The following is an 8,180-nucleotide window of genomic DNA, read 5'->3' as shown; positions in this document are numbered from 1 at the left end:
AAGTACATGAAGAAGAGATGACATGGACACAAATATGGAGTCAATAATTATATGGTGTGGTGAGGTTTTAAAAATAGTTCTTTTTAAAAAAGAAATCAACTTTATTGATACATATTAAAAAGCATACAATTCCTGTGACATGTAAAATTTGTTGTATTTGCCTTAATGACATAATTGTGCATTTATTACTTCAGTCATTATTAGAGTATGTTCACTGAGATGTAAAGATTTTTCTTGTTTGTTTTTATAAATTCGCTATGAGATTTCTTTAGCAAAAATTATTATGGTCTTCTTTTTTTAAGATACATAGATCACACTAAATTTTACATTTTAAAATATGACATTCCCATATACCCCACTCCCTAAATTCCCCATCCTCCCACATTAACAACCTTTCATCAGTGTGGCACATTCCTTTTATTTAATGAATACATTTTGGATCATTGCTACAAAGCTTGGATTATTGTTTACATGTTAGTTTACACTCTCTTCCAGTCCATTCAGTGTGATATGGTAGGATATATAATATCCTGCATCTGTCCATGAGATATATTTCAGGACAACTCCAAGTCCCCAAAAAAGCCACCACATCACACCCTCTTCTTCCCTCTCCCTGCACTCAACAACTCCAGTGGTCACTGTCTCCATGACAGTGACACAATTTCTTCCATTGCTAGAGTCACAATAAGTCTATAGTAGAATACCACTAAGCCCACTCTAATTCTTATTTTATTCCTCTATCTTGAGGATCTTGGGATGGTGATGATCACTCCACCTCTAAATCAAGAGGGGCCTTAGATCCCACATGTCTGATGAATGGAATTCTGCTTGCAGTTGTGGACTCTCTCTGTTCCCTGGTGTGGTGGTTGACCAACATTTTGTTTGCTTTCAGATTTGGAGTTTAAAAATATAGCTGCTGTAAACGTTCATGTGTGGACTTTTGTGTGGACTCTAATTTTCATATCATATATATATATATGATATGGTGTGTATATATATATACCTAAAAGCAAAACTGCTGGATTGTATGGTAAGGCAATGTTTAGTTTTAAAAGAAACTGTCTTCTGGATGAACCATTTTGTGTTCTCACTAGCAGTGAATGAGAGATGTATTGCTCCATATACTCAACAGCAATTGGTATTCTCAGTTTTTAGGTTTTTATCTCTTCTAATAAACATGTGGTCATATATTATTGTGTTCATAGTCTTCCAAGTCCCTAATGACAGATGATGTTTAATTTTTAAAAGAGTTTTAATGAGTTTATTTATTCATTTATTTATTTAAATTTTAAAAATTTTAAAACAGGTTTAGATTACATAAATGTTACATAAAATATAGAGGGGACCCATATGCCCCACCCCTTCACCCTCCCACTGTTTCCCATAGTAACAACAACTTTCATTAGTATAGTACATTTGCTACAATTGATGAATGCATATAGAAACAATGCTGCTAACCATGAATTATAGTTTATATTATAGTTAAGAGCCTGTCCTGCACAATTTTAGGTAATGATAAAACATATAATGGCCTGTATCCGTCATTGCAATGTCATGCAGAACAATCCCAATGTCCTGAAAATGCCCTGATATAACACCTATTCTGCCTGCTCCCTCCTCTCAGAATCTCTGGTGGCCATGGCCTTTATATCAATGATAAACATTCTTCCATTGCTAGAATAGTAAGTCTATAACATAAAAATAATGTCTACTTTAGTCCATTGTTCATTCCCCAATCTTCAGGATTTTGTGATGGTGATGCCCACTGTTTCTAATTGAGAGGGGGCTTAGATCCCTTGGGATATATGGGTGGAACTAGCTTGCTTAGAGGTGCAGACATTCTTTGCTCCTTGGGATAGGTGTTGTCCATTACCATCTCCTTATTAGTTGTTCTACATAGGTCCAATGAACTGGAGAGTAAGTGTTGAAACTCTACTTAGATTAAGCGTTCAACTGGCACATGAACAGACCAAAAACATAATGCTCTGGCTCATGTATTTAACAAGGATAGTGCCAACACATGGCTTTATGTAAATAACATTTAGTGAAGAGCCACATGTTGGGAATCTACAAATGAGGCTAACTCTTTTACACTGGGGAGCATAAATTCCAAAGTAAGGTCTACTGACAGGGTTCCAAATTCCTGAGATTCCCTGCACTATTTACAGTGTCTAGATATCTCTAGAACCATCAGGATCCCTACTGTTTGAGGCACTGTTTACTGTAACAGATAGTGAGATTCTGCTGAGATGAGCATAAGCATAACCTCTGGAATGACCACCAGACTCACTTTAAAATCTCTTAATCATAAAATTTCATCTGCACTGAATATTTCCCCTTTTTGGCCAAGGTCTTTTTCAGAGACATTGCTAGTTGGCATTTGGTCATAATACCTAGGTGCCAGTGAAGTTGAATTTCTTTTTATATATTGTATTTTGTATTTGTATTTTGAATTTCTTCCTAAGTTAGGATTCTGTTTATATCTTTTGCAGATTTTTAAATTCAGCTTATGCTTTCTTATTTTGTGGTGTTAATATTAATTTCTACATTTGTATACAAATCTTTTATCAGATGTGTTTTGTAAGTATTTTTCCAAATCTGCATGTTTTCTTACAACCCCTTATCAATGTCTTTCACAGAGTAGATATTTTACATTTGAATAAAAACTGACTTATAAATTTTAATCTCTCATGAATCATGCTTCCATTACTATATCTAAAAACTCTTTTCCAACCTGTGGGCCCTTAGATTTTCTTCACATTTTAGTCTAGCACTTTCACAATGCATTTTACTTTAAAATGGTATGATTCATTTTGATTTAATTTTTGTGAAATGAATTCAATCAGTGCCTAAGTTCCTTTTTTATTTGGCATGAGTGCATCCTATTGTTACCATATTCTAACTAAGTTCTTGGCTATGCTGCAGAAGTGAATTTCAAGAACACGCCAGGTGAGTTAGGCCAGTAATTAATTCAGGTAGGAAGGGAAGAGAAATGGGAGAAAATAACAGAGCAGGGCCCCAGCAGGTAGTGAGGAAGGGGCTGAAAAGGGATGAAGAGGGCTAATTTACAAGCTACAATTCCCCATTATAGATTATAAGTCCCGAGGGTAACTTGCATGGCCACATGGCAGAGGAAAAATGATGAAAGTGACATGCAGAAGGCAAGACGGGTCAATAGGCAAAAAGCTAGGCAAGAGCAAGCTCAAACCTCATGGTTTGCTTTTAAACTGCTAGTTATCCACCCCTTTGCTAATGGCAGGGGAGGGGGTTTCAGCTGTTTGCTCTTTGGATTGATTACCCTGCCCATCAATCCCTTAGTGAGGACCCAGTGATAAAGTTCCTAGGGAAGATCCAGGCTTTTCCATATTCTCAGGAAGGAGGCTTTGTTCTGGGTAGCAAATCCCAGGGTGAGATTCCTCCAGCAGCCATCATTAGGGGGTTTTGATGTCCATGTGGACTCTGTCAGGTTCTAGATCCATCTATTCCCTATCTTACTAGCCTGCTTCACTTTTGTTCCAACACCACTTCTTGAAAAGATCATACTTTCTACACTGAATTACCTTTGTCCTCTGTGAAACATCAGTGGAACACATTTGTGTGGGGTCATTTGTCCATTTCACCAAAAAGATTTTTTAAATTATTGTGTTTTTATAATAACTGTTACAACCAAATAACATGGTTCCTACTACTTTGTTCTTCTTTTCTATTTTGTCACAGGGTACAAAAACATGGTCATAATGTTTGTTGCTTAAAATAAAGTCTGAGAGAATTTATCATGGAAATTATTGCCTTGGCAAAGTGTATTCTATTATGACCAAGGGTTTCTAGCCATCACAACTATCAAGGAGAAGCAGGAACATATGTTTTCCCTATTTTCAGAAAAGGGTACTAGATCTCTATAAAATCCATAAAAATATTAACTTAATGTAATTACAATACAAACAGTACCATTTATTATATTTTTCTGATTATGGCTTGAGGCTAAATTGCCCTGCTTTGAATATCTCCTCAGGAAATTCATCATCCACATGGAAACAGAAAACCAAACATATGCTTTAGAATTCATCCTCCTGGGGCTCTCAGAAAATACAGAGGTGCAGCCCCTCCTCTTTGGATCGTTCCTGTCCATGTACCTGGTTACATTCATTGGCAGCCTGCTCATCATCCTGGCCATCATCTTGGACTCCCATCTCCACACACCCATGTACTTCTTCCTCTCCAACCTGTCTTTTACTGATATCTGTTTCACCTCCACCACGAAACCAAAGATGCTGCTGAACATTCAGACAGGCAACAAAATCATAACTTTTGAAAACCGTCTCACCCAGATGTATTTTTTCATGCTTTTTGGACAATTAGATAACTCCTTCTTGACTGCAATGGCCTATGGCCGCTTCGTGGCCATCTGTCACCCCCTGCACTACACAGTCATCATGAACCCCTGGCTCTGTGGCCTCCTACTGCTGGTATCCTGGTTATTGAGTGTTTTGGACTCTCTTTTGCATAACTTAATGGTTTTACAATTGTCTTTTTGTACAGAGATGGAAATGCCCTACTTTTTCTGTGAACTTAATCAGGTAGTCAGACATGCTTGTTCTGACACCTTCCTCAATGACCTTGTGATGTATTTTGCAGGTGGACTTCTGGGGGTTATACCACTCACTGGGATCTTTTTCTCTTACTATAAAATTATATCCTCAATTTTGAGAATCTCAACAGCTCGTGGTAAATATAAAGCATTTTCTAATTGTGGATCTCACCTCTCAGTAGAGACCTTGTTTTATGGTAGGTATTGGAGTGTATCTTAGCTCTGCTGCTACCAAACACTCAAAGGCAAATGCAATAGCCTCAGTGATGTACACAGTGATTACTCCCATGTTGAACCCCTTTATTTACATTCTTAGAAACAAGGACATAAAGCAGGCCTTTAAAAAGCTGGGAAACATTCTGTCTATAAAAGGACACTTTGTCTCAAGTTTACAAAAGTGCTCATGATTAACAGAGATCAAACACTAGAAGATTCTTTTTTTGAAAATGAAATATTTTGTTGTCTTTTTTTGAAGATACATAGATAACACAAAATGTAACATTAAAAATATGAGGTTCCCATATATACCACTCCCCACCCCACCCCCACTCCTCTCACACCAACAACTTATGGTTGTGTGGATTATCATTTGCATTGTAGTTTGCAACTCCCCACAGTCCATTCAATGGCTTATGGCATGATATGTAATGTCCTTCATCTATCCGTACTATATCATTCAGGACAACTTCAAGTCCTAAAAATGCCTCCATGTCACACATCTTCCCTCTCCCAGCACTCAGCAACTCCCACAGGCACTGTCTCCAGACAGACTAGTGTGTCAAATCCTCAGCATTGTTGCAAGTATCTGTGAATCGTGTATTTCAGGCAGTGAAGCTTGGTTGTCACTGTGGGCCCCAAGGGGTGGGGGAGAGAGGAATAGAATAGATGGAAGATGGGACAACTGGGGGGCAGTGGAAGTGTTCCACAAGATTATGCAGTGATGGATATAGGCCTTGTTAAATTTCACCAAAAAATTAAATGTAAACCATACTACAACCAAATTTTTATAAAATTGTACAATCTAAAATATAAACCATAATGTAAACCATAGTGAAACCATGGTTTGTATCTATGTTTCAATATGTGTTCATCAGCTATAGCAAATATACGCACATTAAAAAGATAATTGCAGGGGGAAGAGAGAAAAGTGTTTGATGTTGGCATATCAGATTCCCTTATATTGTATATGTGACTTTATTGTGATCTAAAACTTTTTTGAAAACATTATAATTTTTTTAAATGAAGGATGAAGACCCTGAGAAAAGAATGGGAGAGAGAGCTTTTCTACTGTACATACACAGCAACACCTATTACAGTGATGAAGGCAAAATGTAAAATATATTTTATGATATTTTGCATTTTAATACCCTGATTTATTTTTTACTTTTAGTTTTTCTTAAATATAGAATAAAAATATTCTATTTTTTATCTTTAAACCTATCACTAATATTTCATTTTCCTGTTAATTGAGTTTAGAAATATATTAGCATATAGTTTTGAAGAAGTTTTGGATCACAGAGTGTTTCAACAATTGCAGGGCAGGAGCACTGGTGTGGGATGTCATTGATGGGGGATGCATGGGCAGGGGGCAGTTCTCTAGGGCATTCATGCAGGGTATATAAATATATTTTGGATATTAATTGTCATATTAGGTAGAGTTTGACATGACAACTGAGGAAGTGCTGAGTTCCTATTCTGGGAAACTATGTTGCACTCCCCAGTTGAGGAGCAACTATCCCCCAAGTGCAAGAACAAAGACCAGTGAAGAAGGATGGTCCAATGATGGGCCCTTGATACTGATGACAATGCTTATGAGCCTGTGTGCTTGAAATTTCAACCAGGTCTAGAGATGCAAGGTGCCTAAGAGTAACCTCCTGAGAGCCTCCATGTTGCTCAAATGTGGCCACTCCCTAAGTCAACTCAACATTACTTTCCCTCCAGCATGGGACATATCCGCTGGGTTGAGAATCCCTGGTGCTGAGGAATTACTACCAACCACCAGTTCGTGATACAATTAGAAAACTACCTTGAATAAAAAGGGGAAATGGGAATGACAAATGAGTTCATATGGCTAAGAGACTTCAAAATGAGTCAGGTCTTCAGATGAGTTGGACTGATGCATCTTTCAGCAGGATCTCAGAGACAGCCTAAGTAGGTACTACCCCAGGTAGTGGTTCTCCTGAGGACTACAGAGACACCTCATTCCTATGGTCATGGCAGATGATTCTGGAGTTCGGTGCCTTGCCAGAAGATACTACTTTGGAATTTGTACCCTGAAGTGTGATGGAGTTGGACTCAGATGTGATCTTTCTACATGTGCCTCTCTGTCACTTTTACTCAACCTTTTGTTGGTGCTGGGGTTGTTGTATGGTCAGGAGACTTGAATGAGCTTCAGGAGAGTTGCAACACCTGCTCTCAAATTCATTGGATTTGCCAGTGTCAGCTAACAGGGAGGTGAGGATGGTCAACCACCATACCAGGGAACCGAGAGAGTCTACAAGTGCAAGCAGGAGAATTCCACCCATCAGCCATGTGGGATCTAAGCCAACTTTCAATTTAGAGGAGGAGTGGACATCACCATCCCAGGGTACACAAGGTGGAGGAATAAAATATGGATTAGAGGAGATCTTAATCTAGGTACTTTGTAAGTGTATAGAGAGATAATCTTGCATTTGCCTAATAAAAACTTACATTTGTTTCATTTTGGTATATCACGGATTCCTATTTCTTTTGTATTATTTTACATCATGTGTTCCCTCATTGTATTCCTGGATTCAGGATTGAAGATAGAAACTGCTGCCTGGATTTTCAGCAGTAAAATATTTCATTCAGTTTATTCTGTATATATAAAATTATAGCAGGTGCTGGAGGGATGAAAGTGTATTGCAGTCACTCCCAGATGAAAGAAACTGCTTGTGTTTTATGGTGTTAGTGAAAAATAAGCTCTCCTAGCAAAGGCTCTGTACCAGCTACCAGGGCTTGTTCATTAGTTCCCGAAAGAGGTCACATCCTGAACTGGAGATGTCATCTGACTGCTTTATAGTAATCCACATTCTATCTCCAATATGTGCCTTTCTCCTGCACCTTCAAAATCATAATTCAAGTGAGGTTGTAATCAACAACACATTCCCTGATTTTTCAAACAATGATGGTTTCAATAATTTCTATCATTCTTCCAGCGATGTAAGTTTGCCCTTAAAAATATATCCATATTGAAGGATATTTTCTGGAAATTTCTTTCAGCACTCCCTACAATAATAGTCCTCATTTATGGGTCATAAATAGCAAATATGTGTTTTTTTGCCTTTCCTACTATATCTTATTCTTATATTAAACCCAGATATTAAGACATAATTTCAGACTTTTATGTAAGCTTGCTGTATTCTTCTGGGTAGACTAAGGTGAATGCTTCATTCGTCAACTGATTTCCTTGCCATCACTACAAATGGCAAACCAGAGTGGCATTTTGGAGGTAATGATTTCTCTGAGCTAATGGTCATATTTGAAGATGTTAATAATTGCTTACATATTTGATTTCACTTCAAATTCTTTGGCAAAGCTGTGAATTCATTTTCACTTGTAATTTATTGAC

At 37.5% G+C, this 8,180-nt stretch overlaps 1 pseudogene; it reads left to right on the top strand.

The window, feature by feature from the left end:
* The first annotated feature begins 4,016 nt into the window (after nt 1-4,016).
* LOC139438513 (olfactory receptor 7C1-like) lies at nt 4,017-4,914 on the top strand (annotated as a pseudogene).
* The last annotated feature ends 3,266 nt before the right edge of the window (nt 4,915-8,180 follow it).

This window comes from Dasypus novemcinctus, unplaced genomic scaffold (assembly GCF_030445035.2).
Source record: "Dasypus novemcinctus isolate mDasNov1 unplaced genomic scaffold, mDasNov1.1.hap2 scaffold_108, whole genome shotgun sequence".
NCBI classification, from domain to species: Eukaryota; Metazoa; Chordata; class Mammalia; order Cingulata; family Dasypodidae; genus Dasypus; species Dasypus novemcinctus.
The sequence above is the reverse complement of the archived record's forward strand: the minus strand, read 5'-3'. Positions and strand labels throughout refer to the sequence as shown.